Source organism: Malus sylvestris, chromosome 3 (assembly GCF_916048215.2).
Source record: "Malus sylvestris chromosome 3, drMalSylv7.2, whole genome shotgun sequence".
NCBI classification, from domain to species: Eukaryota; Viridiplantae; Streptophyta; class Magnoliopsida; order Rosales; family Rosaceae; genus Malus; species Malus sylvestris.
The window spans coordinates 19,122,110-19,137,185 of NC_062262.1; the positions used below are offsets into that span (position 1 = coordinate 19,122,110).

A 15,076-nucleotide genomic window follows, 5' to 3' on the forward strand; every position below is an offset into this window, starting at 1 on the left:
CTTATTCGCGGGATGCTTCTTCTCCAAGAGTTCGATATCGAAATCCGAGACAAGAAAGGAAGTGAGACCGTGGTGCCTAACCACTTGAGCCGGTTGGTACACGATGAGGAGCCATTACCCATCCCAGAAGCATTCTCAGACGAGCAGTTGTTGTCCATTGAGGTAAGTGAGCCATGGTATGCCGATTTAGTGAATTATTTGGTGTTTAAACAAGTTCCAAGAACCCTAAACAAGCACCAACGTGACAAACTTAAAAAGGATGCATGGTTTTATGTGTGGGATGACACGTACTTGTGGCAATTACTGCCCTAATCAGATTCTTCGTAGGTGTGTGCATGATTCTGAGTTTAATTCAATTTAACTTTCTGTCACACTTATGCATGTGGGGATCATTTTGGCACTCAAAGAACAGCACTTAAAGTTCTAGAATGTGGATTTTGTTGGCCTACTATATTTAAGGATGCTAGAACTTTTAACATAACCTGTGATCGTTGTCAAAGAATAGGGAATATAGGTCCAAGAGACCAAATGTCACAAGCCCCAATCTATTATGTCGAAATTTTTTATGTTTGGGGTATCGATTTCATGGGTCCTTTTCCTTCATCTCATGGTTTCAATTATATTTTACTTGCGGTTGATTATGTATCAAAATGGGTGGAAGCAAAAGCCACCCGTACTAATGATTCCAAAGTGGTTGCAGATTTTGTTAAAACTAACATATTTGCCAGATTTGGGATGCCAAGAGTACTTATAAGTGATGGGGGTTCCCATTTTTGCAATCGAACCATTGAGGCGCTGCTCAAAAAGTATAATGTCACGCATAAGGTTTCAACACCTTATCATCCTCAAACAAGTGGGCAAGCCGAGGTTTCTAATTGAGAAATCAAGCAGATTTTGGAGAAGACAGTTAGGCCAACTCGAAAAGATTGGAGCTTGCATTTAAATGATGCACTGTGGGCGTATCGTACAGCCTACAAAACACCAATTGGGATGTCTCCATTTCGGCTCATCTATGGAAATCGTGTCATCTTCTAGTTGAGTTGAAGCACAAAGCGTATTGGGCAGTCAAAACATTCAATATGGACATAGATGCGACCGGCATTCATAAGAAGCTTCAATTGAATGAGCTTGAGGAGATTAGGAACGAGGCTTATGAGAATGCTCATATTTACAAGGAGAAAACGAAGGCATGCCATGACAAGATGATTTGTAGCAAGACGTTCTCAAACGGGCAGAAAGTGTTACTTTTCAACTCTCGCCTTCGATTGTTTCCAAGTAAGTTGCGTTCTAAATAGGTTGGTCCTTTTGTTGTTACTAATGTCTTTCCTTATGGTGCAGTCCAAATTCAAAGTTTAAGGACAGGACATGAATTCAAAGTGAATACACACCGTTTGAAGCCCTACTATGAGAATTTCGAGGGGCATGTCGTGGAGGAAATAACCTTCCATGTTGTGAACCCTAATGGAGCTTAAAATGAGGTATCATCCGGCTGGAAGACGTTAATGCAAACGCTTCTTGGGAGGCAACCCATGCGTTTTATAGGAGCATATTTATGCGACTTAGTTAGCTTGTTTTCTTGCATTTTCATAGTTAGTTTCTATTTATTATAGTGATTTAAGCTATTTTCGTGTGCTTGTAGGTCCAAATAACAAAGTTGGCAAGAAAATGCATTTTGAAGCATTTTAGAGCAGTTTTGGGCTGGAATGGATATCTTACATATGGAGCATAAGGAATGGACGAATTTGAAGTTCAAGAAAGGCTAGGAATGTGCTAAAGAGTTGAAGAAATTAATTCAAGACATTGAAAATAAAGAATCAGCTCAAAAGAATGAGATATTATCCAAACTGGCTTATCTTATCCAAAACTTTATCTAACCTTATCTCATCCAAACTAATCTTATCTTATCTTATCATATCCTAATCATATCCTACCTTAATTCCCGCTACAAAGGGGACTCCTTATCACATTAGAATACCTAATATCTGATTCTAGAAGCCCTGAAACAATTCAAATAACCTGTTCCTTTTCCCCCTAGAAATCTGGCGAATTTAATCCCTTTCTAGAAGCTTTGTGCTGAATTTCCTAGTCCTATTCCTCTAGGATTGTGTAATCCTTCTCCTCCACTACTTTGTGCAAAACCCTAGCTTATAAATACATATTTTCCGCCACAATTCAAACCACCACCCTCTACCATTAGATCACCACACCATCCACCACAAATTCATCCCATTGTGTTGCAGTTGTGCAAGGAAGGAGAAGAAGGAGCCACCTGAAGCCATGCTTACCATTCAACATTGGATTGTTGGAGCGTTCTTAGGTGTTTTCTATCTTTTATTTTTAATGTCTAATTTAAGTTATCTTTGTTTAATTGCGAACATGAAGAACTAATTTCTTTTTAGTTAGAGGTGAATTCAAAGCCATTATTATATGATTTTCAAAGAACTTAATGACCTTTGATATGTTTTCTATCATGCTTTTCATAGTTAGGGGACTTGAGAAGGATAATTTGGTTATGATGCATATCCCGTCCAATTCAATGAAATAAGGAAAATCTGATGGTTAATTTGTGCTGTCACGGTTAACTTGGGATGTTGTCATTCATGGTTTAAAAGAACAATACTGGAAATTGATTTGTTTGCATATGTTATGTGTGGAGAATGACCCTCTAACTAGCCTTTCACCCTTTTCAATTCACCAAATTCGTTTTATTAAAGTGTTTTATGCAAAGTTTATGTTTTAAGTTTTAAATTCGTCAAAAAACAATCCCCCATTCACTAAGTCTTGTTAGTTGAGTCATAATCTATTTCCTTTTAATCTTTTGTGTCAAGTTAAGTCTTATTTTCGTCAAAATCACTTGTTAGGTCTAGAATTGAGTCTTTTTTATTGTTTGTTGTTGTTTTGAGTGTTTTGAGTCAATTTTGAGTCTATAGAGTCTAATTTAGTGTTTTTAAGTCTTATTTGTGTTGATTAGCATCCTTAGTTAATCCCCAGTCTAGAACGATCCCTACTTACATCTTTACTACAATTGTTAATAATAGGGTATCAAAGAGAAAAAATCATAAAAGAAAAAAAATCAATTTTTGTAACATGAAGGAACTCAAACTAACGCTACAACCCTGAAATACTTGAGCCTATACTCTATTTGGAGAGTTATGAATCTGTGATGTTTTTGTTTTCTAAAGTCGTTGCATGATCTCATTATTTCTTTGTTTGGTTGCTCCTTAGAATATTTTCATTATTATAGATCCAAATACTAAAACTCATACCCGTTTCATTCAAGGCATGAATTGAGTGCATAACATATAACAAGATTAAGTTGTTTAGTTAAACCAGAGCCAAAAAGCCTTACCCTTTGCATATGTATTGTAGGTTTAACCTCGTTGAGCCTTAGCTAGCCTATTTTCTTTGTTAGCCACATTATCCTTACCTAGCCTAGAATAAGACTATCCATACCCTTGTTCTTAAAGAATAGTGAAGCATGACTTAGACGAAATTCCTTTTTATCAACATTATGCAGAAAAACAAGTGTGGGGGAAGATTTTTCGTTGGAAATCTATAAGGTTGTACATTTAGTGTGCCAAAGAAAGAAAAAAAGAAGAAAAAACGTGAAAAAGAGGAGAAAAAAATTGAAAAAGTTGAGAAAAGAAAGGAAAAGAGTTGAGAAATAAGTAAGAATGAACTCACAAGTATTGGTTGTTGAAGAAAGGGTCCAAAAATTTGAATCAAGCCCTAAGTGTTGTAAGAATCTTTCCCTTGTGTTTAAAGTTAGTTGCTGCATTCAAAAATTGAATTCTAAGTGTTAATTTCATTACTTTGCTTACTATCACTTTAAGAACTTTTGTTTATCTTTACCTTTCTTTGTTAGCCAATACCCTAGCCATGTTACAACCCTTCTTCAATCTTGATTGTTGTGTGTTCAATAATGTGGAGGTTGAGATTGGTACGAGTGTATGGTATCCTTGGTTCTCACGTTTAAGTAATGGCATTCCGTTCATGAGATCATATATACACGCATTAATAATTCCAAAAAGTGCCTTCTTTAATTATAACATATGTTAGTGCTAGTCTACATGTTTACATCAATCTTCTCACATAAACCTAGTATAAGGAGTAATCAGAAAATCTGTGTGAAAATAGAGAATATATCTGGTGAGGAATTGAGTGAATTCTCTAAGGCATATTACTACATTGAAAACATTGTTTTCATTGATTAAATGCGAGCTAGTGAGTGGTAACTACGATTAAGTATGAGCTTGAGGGTAATGGTAGCTAAAATATGTGGGAGTAATGATTTTTAACATATCATGTTTAATTGGAAATCCCTGAAACAAACGTTGGAAGGTTTAGGTTATGTTTTGTTTGTTTTCTTTTGCTCGAGGACTAGCAAAAGCTAATTGTGGGTGAATTTGATAGGAGCATAATTATACGACTTAGTTAGCTTGTTTCCTTGTATTTACGTAGTTAGTTTCTACTTTTTAGAGTGTTTTAAGTCATTTTCGTGTGTTTGTAGATTCAAATGGCAAAAGTGGCAAGAAAAGGCAATTTAGAGCATTTTAGAACAGTTTTGGGCTTGGAATGGATAACATATGAATGGAGCAAGGTGAATGGACATTTTTAAAGATAAAAAAAAGGCTAGGAATGTGCTAAAGAGTTGAAGAAATTAATTCAAAACATAAAAGATAAGGAATCAGCTAAAAAGACGGAACATTATTTAAAGCCTTATCTTATCAAAACCTTATCTTATCATAACCTTATCCTAATCCTATTCTACCTAAATTCCAGTTGCAAGAGGGAGTTATTTTAAGACATCTAAAAACCTGATTTCTAAAAGGCCTTAGCTTCTCCTAAAAGGGTGCCACATACCTTATCCCTTGTCCTTCTAGGAACCTACCACAACACCTCCTTTCTAGAAGCCTAGAAATCAGCCGCACCCTAGATCCCTGTCCCTGTTGGTTTGTGCTATGCAATCCCTTTCCAACACAACCTTTGGAGTGCCAAATCCTTCTCCAAAACTACCTTGTGTCGTGTGCCCTCAACCTATAAATACACCACAATGCCGCACCATTCAGCACCACCACACATAGGAGCCTAAGATCAAAAAACACACTTGTGTTGTAGCTTTGCAAGGAAGGAGAAGAAGCTTGGAGCCGTGCCTGCCATTCAAGACCTTTGGGATTGTTGGAGCGTTTCTAGGTGTATTCTATCTTTTATTTTCAATGTTTAATTTTAATTGTCTTTGTTTAATTGCAAACATGAGGAACTGACTTCGTTTTAGCTAGAGGTGAATTTAAGGCCATGAACATATATGTGATATGAATTGATTACATCCAGTTATTATTTCATAAATCGTAAGTGCAATTTACTTAACTGTTTGATTGATAATTTATTCTTGTGTGTTGATTAAGGGGGCCCACTTAGTTTGCATGCCTGAATTTGATATATAAGGGAGTTTTACTTAATAGTTATGAACTTATATTTACAAGTAGTGGAGGTTGCTAGTCACGATCATGTTAAGTAAATTCCTGGTAGGAGTATCATGCAGTTCATAGTTACGAATGTCATGTCAATACTTATAATTTTCACATATCTCAATGATCTTTGATAAGTATCTCTATTATGTAGTTCATGTAGGGAACTTGATAAGAATAATTTGGTTGGATCGCTAAGTCCAATTCAATGAATTTAGGAAAATCTGATGGTTAATTTGTGCAGTTCACGGTTAACTTGGGGCATTGTCATTCATGGTTTATATGAAGAATAACTGGAAATCGATTTGTATGCATATGTGCTGTGTGGGAAAGGACCCTCTAACTAGCCTTCCACCCCCTTAATTCACCCAATTTCGTACCCTTTAGTTTGTTTCTGCAAGTTTGTTTAAATCTTAAATTCGTCAAAACAACCCCCCATTTAGTATTCTGAGTCTTTTTAATTTAATTTTCGTCCAAACTTCCCTTTAGTTCCTGTTTTGAGTCAATTTTACTTAGTTTGTGTGTTTTGAGTCAGTTTAGCTTATTTTGAATAGTTCTAAGTTTAGTTTTCTGTTTTTGAGTCTAGTTTAGTGATTTAGAGTTTAATTTGTATAGATTAGCAGCCCTGTTAATCCCCAGCCTAGAACGATCCGTACTTACACATACTACAACTATCAAAAAGAGGGTTTAAGTTTGTGTGCTATTTATATCACATCAGCAACACTCCTCTTGTGCTTTCTCTTGATGGTCATAGTTGCTGTTATATTTCTTTAAATGGCGTTGCTAGTTCGACTAAAGTGAAATTGTTTATAATTTTATATCACCTTAAAGTTCATTTCCGCGGTTATCTTCAACTTTAAAGATGTGATCATCACCTGGTATATATTTATTCCAGAAAGCCTTCCCGTTATTTTCCCTTCAGCTGTTCCAACATCCCACAATCCCCCAGTCAGACAAGACCTGAAGTCAAGAGCACACTGCAGAATGCTTTCAATGATGCGAGCTATAGGTCGTGTTTCATCAGACAGGAAACATCTGCAAAGGTCAGATTCATGGTTAATTGACAATCAAAGAAAACAATATCGAGAAACTTTGAAATGTCAAACGATTCCCCAAGAAGGGCCACATTCCTTTTGTTCAAATTGCTTATCCCTAAAACCCCCCTTTTGTTTGGCAACTAGAAACAGATTTCCACCTCACCAGCTGATCTCTTTTACCATCTCATTAAACTCTTCAAATCTTTTGCACAGCAAAGAACTTTAAAAAGTGATAGGTAGTGTGTTGGAGTACTGCTTGCAACCGACACAATTCAAGTGGGCTACCCTTGATAGAAACAATTTCTTTCCACCCTTCTCTAATCTCCTAACCATTTTCCCACAAATTTCATAGGCTAACTTCCCAATCGACAACCCAATTTAGTAGCTAAACCCTTCAGTGTAGTTTCTTGTGCATTGCTTCCAGAAATCTTGCAGCCGACAGCAAGTACACACTTGGTGCAAACTTTTTTCTCGGTTGTTTACTACAAGTGAATAAAAATACTTCTATTGATATAACAATTAATTACAAAGCATGGCAATTTAGAAATACAGGGCACATATATAACAATGGTAAGAATATTGTACACATTGACCAATGAACTTACATGTCAAGCGAATCTGTTAAATATTTCATATGTACAGACTGAAGATCCATCGTATCTTTGACCTACAGTAACCAAGTGTCGATTTAAGATCAATGTCATAAAAATTTCTAGAAGAAAAGGCATACCAGAAGCAATTAAATTATATGGCGTAAAGAGACATGACATGCATCATAGATGTCTATATGTGGCATTTCATCTTTCTAGAGATACCACTACAATTATATAACTTTACAATTTACTCAACAGTTATAGTTCAATCTAACATAGAGCAATCTACTAAATCTTATACCAAAATTCAAATTGTGCTTTTTTTTTCCTTAGTTTGAATCTTTGTTTTATCAGAATATTTTTCCATTACAAAAAGATAACTAAATCATGTTTAAGGATCTCCAGAGTTTCTCATCCACAATTGATCTGTACTAAAAAAATAAAAAGATTTAACGAATTTTCTATCTTCCCTAGAGTTTGACCTAGAAGCAAAAAGAAGGAACATATTCCAAAGGCAATAGAAATGACAAAACAACAACAACAACAAAGCCTTTTCCCACTAAGTGGGGTCGGCTATATGAATCCTAGAACGCCATTGCGCTCGGTTTTGTGTCATGTCCTCCGTTAGATCTAAGTACTCTAAGTCTTTTCTTAGGGTCTCTTCCAAAGTTTTCCTAGGTCTTCCTCTACCCCTTCGGCCCTGAACCTCTGTCCCGTGGTCACATCTTCGAACCTGAGCGTCAGTAGGCCTTCTTTGCACATGTCCAAACCACCGTAACCGATTTTCTCTCCTCTTTCCTTCAATTTCGGCTACTCCTACTTTACCTCGGATATCCTCATTCCTAATCTTATCCTTTCTCATGTGCCCACACATCCAACGAAGCATCCTCATCTCCACTACACCTACGTGTTAATGCTTCACCGCCCAACATTCTATGCCATACAGCATTGCTGGCCTTATTGCCGTCCTATAAAATTTTTCCTTGAGCTTCAGTGGCCTACGACGGTCACACAACACGCCGGATGCACTCTTCCACTTCATCCATCCAGCTTGTATTCTATGGGTGAGATCTCCATCAAATTCTTCGTTCTTTTGCAAGATAGATCCTAGGTAGCGAAAACGGTCGCTCTTTGGTATTTCCTGATCTCCGATCCTCACCCCTAACTCATTTTGGCCTCCGTTTGCACTGAACTTGCACTCCATATATTCTGTCTTTGATCGGCTTAGGCGAGGACCTTTATATTCCAACACTTCTCTCCAAAGGTTAAGCTTCGCGTTTACCCCTTCCTGCGTTTCATCTATCAACACTATATCGTTTGCGAAAAGCATACACCAAAGAATATCATCTTAAATATTAAGTTTGTGATCTTCACTAGATTGCTCCGGTCATTAGTGTGGATAAGTATGTAAATGGATAGAGACAGGAAGCAAACACAAGATGTACGTGGTTCACCCAGATTGGCTACGTCCACGGAGTAAAGGAGTTCTCATTAAGTGTGAAGGGTTTACATAGTATATAGGTTCAAGCTCTCCTTTAGTGAGTACAAGTGAATGATTTAGTATAAATGACATTAGGAAATATTGTGGAAGAATGATCTCGTAATCACGAAACTTTTAAGTACCGAAGTGTGGTATCGTCTTCACTTGCCTTATCTGTCTCATAGGTAAATGTGGCATCTTCTTTGGGAGTACTCTTCCTCCCTCCAGGGGTGGTATCTTTAACTGGTGGAGATGCACAAGGTAATGTATCAATTTCACTTAACGCTTACTTGTAGTTTCAGGCTTGGTCAAGCGCGATACAAACCATGTAGTAGGAGTCCCCCAAGTCGCCGAGTTAGGGAATCTGCTGAAAGAGGTGACAGACAAGGTAAGCAATCAAAGCTCCAAGCAATCAATCCCAGATCAGAAGTTTGATTTCGAGTTCCGGCTGATTGTTATCTTTCTCCTTATCTTGCAGGTAGCATAAAGGATAAAGAGAAGAAAAGGAGAAAATGTGATATGAGATACTTTTACTTTTGAAGAAATAACTTTCCACAGGCTTATTCTTGAACTGGGCTGGAGGGTTTTCTTGTTTCCGCCAGAGTATAAGGCCGACTGAAGAATTTGAGGGTCAAAACAAGTCCATCAAATCTAGAGTACGTTCGACCCTGCTGATTTGGGATACTTTTGCTGTTGACAAAGTAGTGGATGTATCGGCACGTGTTCTGTTGCGCTTGTCTCCACATGCTTCCTTGTATCCTTCTCACTTGCCCTATTTGTTCCTCAGGCAGATGTGGTATCTTCTCGGGAAGCATAAGATGTTGAAAATGAGTACTCGAGAGCAATGGGGTTCCAGGCAGTCAGTTTCGGACTGGAAGCTTGATTCCAAGTGCTGACTGATTGCTCTCTTTCTCCTTGTCTTGCAGGTAAGAACAAGGCCAAAGGAAAAGACAGGGAAAAAGCATGATATGGGATACTCTTGCTTTTAACCCTGATGATATGAGATATTCTTGCTCTAGTGTAGCTTGTTTGTAGAGGTATTCTCGGGGGGAAAGAAAGCTGAGTATTTCGAGAGGCTTCGTTGGGAGTGCCCTCTCAGATATGAGGAAGGGTTGAGCATTTTTGCAGGTGTGCCTGTCCGTTGAGGATGGAGGTCGACATATATAGGAGTCCCTAACAAGGAGTAATACTATTCTTTTACCCTGCTTGGTCATAGCACGGTAGTGGGAGCTGCCAGCTTCACGTGTTTTAACTCTGTCAGAGCACTTTGAAAAAGTGGTCTGTGGTATCTGGAAAGCTGATGTTACGTGTGAAGATTACAAACAAGCTTTATCCAAGGAGATCTGGCTCTCGAAGTTGGGAAAACGGTGTGAGGATTACAGACAAGCTTTATCTAAGGGGCTCTCGAAGTTGAGAAAGCGGTGCCTCTCCGGTTTTCGAACAAGCAATCCTGTCGGGGATCTGTCTCTCGAGATTCGGAGAACGGTGCCTCTTCGATTTTTGAGAAAGCAATCCTGCTAGGAGTCTGGCTCTCGAGATTCGGATAGCGGTGTCTCGTCGCTTTTTGAGAAAGTAATCATGTTGAGAGTCTGGCTCTCGAGATTCGGAGAACAGTGCCTCTTCGATCTTGAAGCAAGCAATCTTGTTGGGAGTGTTTTCTCGAATGTGAGTAAAGGTTAGGCCTGTTTGCTAGTCTACCTTGCCACGGAGCACAGAGGTTAACCCACAGGGACTTTCCAATTATCCAGCAATGGTCCTGTTCCTTTACCCTTGTGGGTAATAATATGGTAGCTAGACCTTCAAAATTTATGTGTTTAAACTTTGTTAGTGCTGTTTCTTTGCTATTCTTTTACCCTTCTTGGTCATAGCGATGTAATGGGAGCTGCAAGCTTCACGTGTCTAAACTTTGTCAGAGATTTTTGGCAAAGTTATATGTGGTACCCGTGAGCTGATGTTGCGTGTGGAAAGTGAATGATTGAACAGTAACATTCACGTGCTTTCTACTTCACTAGAAATCTTCGACAGAATGCCCGTAATTTCAGCAAAGTTGAGTGTGCATGTGACAGGTGCTGACAAGGCTGAAAAAGCAGGTGCCTCTTCGATTTCTGAGATCGGCCCTCGTGGTCTCTGAGCAGCCCAGCTTTTGAGAAAGCAAGCGCCTCTTCGATTTCTGCGATCGACCTTCGTGGTCTTTGAGCAGTCCAGCTTTTGAGAAAGCAAACGCCTCTTCGATTCCTGAGATCGGCCCTCGTGGTCTCTGAGCAGCCCAGCTTTTGAGAAAGCAAACGCCTTTTCGATTTCTGAGCAGGCGCCTTTTCGATTTCTGAAGCTCCATCGAGTGCGGATTTTTATAGAGGCTGGTATTAAGTTCCAAAGCACACTTGAATCTCCACCAGTAGAAGCTCCGTTCTTGCATTTCTAAGATCTTGATTTGTCCGACCTCTTTTCTCTTCAACACCTTCGAAAATGTCTGGCCCCTCCGACCGTCGTTTTGACTTGAACCTTGTTGAAAAGGCAACCACGCCTTCTCCAGACAACATATGGCGCCCATCCTTCTTATCCCCTACTGGTCCTCTTACCGTTGGGGATTCCGTGATGAAGAATGATATGACCGCTGCTGTGGTGGCCAGGAACCTTCTCACTCCCAAAGATAACAGACTACTTTCCAAACGGTCTGATGAGTTGGCTGTTAAGGATTCTCTGGCTCTCAGTGTTCAGTGTGCAGGTTCTGTGTCTAATATGGCCCAACGCCTATTTGCTCGAACCCGCCAAGTTGAATCATTGGCGGCTGAAGTGATGAGTCTCAAACAGGAGATTAGAGGGCTCAAGCATGAGAATAAACAGTTGCACCGGCTCGCTCATGACTATGCTACAAACATGAAGAGGAAGCTTAACCAGATGAAGGAATCTGATGGTCAGATTTTACATGATCATCAGAGGTCTGTGGGTTTGTTCCAAAGGCATTTATTGCCTTCGTCTTCTGGGGCTGTACCGCGTAATGAAGCTCCAAATGATCAACCTCCAATGCCTCCTCCTTCTAGGGTGTTGTCCAGTACTGAGGCTCCGAATGATTCCCCCTCCGGTGCCTTCTCTTTCTGGGGCTCTACCAACTGCTGAGACTTCTCCTAAGCAACCTTTGTGAAGGCTCCCTCTTGTTTGTTTATTTTGACTCGTGTAGATGTACATATTTGTAACTTCTTAGAGATATCAATAAATAAGCTTTGTTTCATTTCAACGTATCATACGCTTTGTTTCAATAAATAAGCTACTCGTACTCCTTTCTTCTCTAAAATCCTCCAAAGAATGTCTCTTGGGACCCTATCATACGCTTTTTCCAAATCTATAAAGACCATGTGTAAATCCTTTTTCCCATCTCTATATCTTTCCATCAATCTTCGTAAGAGATAGATTGCCTCCATGGTTGAGCGCCCTGGCATGAACCCGAATTGGTTGTCCGAAACCCGTGTCTCTTGCCTCAATCTATGCTCAATGACTCTCTCCCAGAGCTTCATTGTATGACTCATTAGCTTAATACCCCTATAGTTCATGCAATTTTGTACGTCGCCCTTATTCTTGTAAATAGGCACCAAGGTGCTCTTTCGCCACTCGTTTGGCATCTTCTTCGTTTTCAAAATCCTATTGAAAAGGTCAGTGAGCCATGCTATACCTGTCTCTCCCAAGGCTTTCCACACTTCAATCGGTATATCGTCTGGGCCCACTGCTTTTCTAGGCTTCATCTTCTTCAAAGCTACAACCACTTCTTCCTTCCTGATTCGACGATAAAAAGAGTAGTTTCTACACTCTTCTGAGTTACTCAACTCCCCTAAAGGAGTACTCCTTTCATGTCCTTCATTGAAAAGATTATGAAAATAACCTCTCCATCTGTCTTTGACCGCGTTCTCTGTAGCAAGAACCTTTCCATCCTCATCCTTGATGCACCTCACTTGGTTTAGGTCCCTTGTCTTCTTTTCCCTTGCTCTAGCTAGTTCATAGATATCCAACTCTCCTTCTTTGGTATCTAGTCGCTTATACATATCGTCATAAGCCGCTAACTTAGCTTCTCTCATAGCTTTCTTCGCCTCTTGCTTCGCTCTTCTATACCTTTCACCATTTTCATCGGTCCTATCCTTGTATAAGGTTTTACAACATTCCTTCTTAGCCTTCACCTTTTTTTGTACCTCCTCATTCCACCACCAAGATTCCTTTTGATGTGGAGCAAAGCCCTTGGACTCTCCTAATACCTCTTTTGCTACTTTTCGGATACAGCTAGCCATGGAATCCCACATTTGGCTAGCTTCCCCCTCTCTATCCCACACACACTGGGTGATTACTTGCTCTTTGAAAATGACTTGTTTTTCTCTTTTTAGATTCCACCATCTAGTCTTTGGGCACTTCCAAGTCTTGTTCTTTTTTCTCACTCTTTTGATATGTACATCCATCACCAACAAGCAATGTTGATTAGCCAAGCTCTCCCCCAGTATAACTTTGCAATCCTTACAAGTTATACGATCCCCTTTCCTCATTAGAAGAAAATCAATTTGTGTTTTTGACGACCCACTCTTGTAGGTGATCACATGTTCTTCTCTCTTCTTAAAGAAGGTGTTGGCTAAGAAGAGATCATATGTCATTGCAAAATCCAAGATAGCTTCCCCATCCTCATTTCTCTCCCCAAAACCATGGCCACCATGAAAACCTCCATAGTTGCCTGTCTCCCTGCCCACGTGTCCATTTAAATCTCCTCCTATAAATAACTTCTCCGTCTGAGCAATTCCTTGCACCAAGTCTCCAAGGTCTTCCCAAAATTTCTCCTTCGAACTCGTATCCAACCCTACTTGAGGTGCGTACGCACTAATCACATTGATGAGTTCTTGTCCTATTACAATCTTGATTGCCATGATTCTATCTCCTACCCTCTTGACATCTACAACATCTTGTGTCAAGGTCTTGTCCACAATTATGCCAACACCGTTTCTCGTTCTATTTGTGCCCGAATACCAAAGCTTAAACAAACGTAGGAAACATTGTTACTTGTCACATAGGGCAGGCTTTAGATGATTTTCACCAAACTACTTACAAAACAGGAATCAAGAATTTGACTTTAATTCAAAAGTAGCTTTTGCAAAATTTAATGTTCCTTTCATGTGTCATGAATTCAAATCAATTGTGGGTGTAGCGGAGATGAGATGCTTCGCTAGATGTGTGGGCACACGAGAAAGGATAAGATTAGGAATGAGGATATCCGAGGTAAAGTAGGAGTTAAAGGAAAGATGAGAGAAAATCGGTTACGGTGGTTTGGACATGTAAAATAAAGGCCTGCTGACACTTCGGTTAGAAGATGCGATTACGGGACAGAGATTCAGGGTCGAAAGGGTAGAGGAAGACCTAGGAAGACTTTGCAAGAGACTCTAAAAAAAGACTTAGAGTACTTGGATCTAATGGAAGATGTGACACAGAACCGAGTGCAATGGTGTTCTAGGATTCATATAGCTGACCCCACTTAGTGGGAAAAGGCTTTGTTGTTGTTGTTGTTTTATCTCTCATTGCCATCAAATGTAAGGTCCTTCAGCCATTACATGGACACTTTATCGAACATAAACAAGAGAATAACATAAAATTTCAACCGCAAGGTTGATGTACAAAGATTTATGTCCCAATATTAACCTTCCTCAATTATCATTTGAACTCAACTTTCAGGGTAAAATTGCATGAAGACTTTTTGGAATAAAATAGCAAGCTTCAAACCTGATGTTTAAGTGAGTACAGAAACCTGCACCATAAAACATGTGATAACTGTGATTCCACATATTGCTGTAATGTAGATACAAAATGATTGACCTGGTGCCTGGGCATAGTTCAGAGAGAAAATTAGTAAACATAATTTTCAATTAGAAATCTTATAGCTAGTATTTGATAAACTAAAACTCCTGTGAGGAAGTTAAATTGTTTGAGAAGATGGTCACAATTTCTCTTAGTTTTTATCTAGGTTAAAGCTGAACCTGGTAGAAGTAACTACCTAATGTATAGACAGAAGGAATATTCTTCAAAAGTTTACAGTCGTTATTATTACTAGAGCCCTACAAACATATCACAGAAAGAAAATCCTTCAATCTTGCCAGAGGCAAAAATCGTTGAAACATATCCCGAGACAATTGTGGAATAGGGCAGTTCAAATGGATTGTTGTTCTAATTTTTCATAATAAATAGAAGAATCGTTCCCTGCACATCTTACAAAACTTATCTATCAATTAGGCAGAAGGCCCTATCCTCACGTTATTTCCCCTCGTTTTGCTCCATTGGAGGCCAGTGGTCCTATGAATACAGAGTGAGAGTTAGACCTTTCCTACCTGTATGGCCCCCAAGCTTGGTGAACACGGGATTCAACGCAGGCCTCTCCTACGAAGCAAAAGACCATACTAACTAAACCAGTGCTCAAGGATGAAAATGCCGACCAACAGCTCGACATTTCAGCCAAAGCGTCCTCTTTTTGAAGAGTCTGCA

The 15,076-nt window shown here is 39.2% G+C and overlaps 1 pseudogene; it reads right to left on the bottom strand.

Annotated features, from left to right (window-relative positions):
* The window catches only part of LOC126617482 (uncharacterized), a 29,160-nt pseudogene that overhangs the window by 6,931 nt on the left and 7,153 nt on the right, over positions 1 to 15,076 (bottom strand).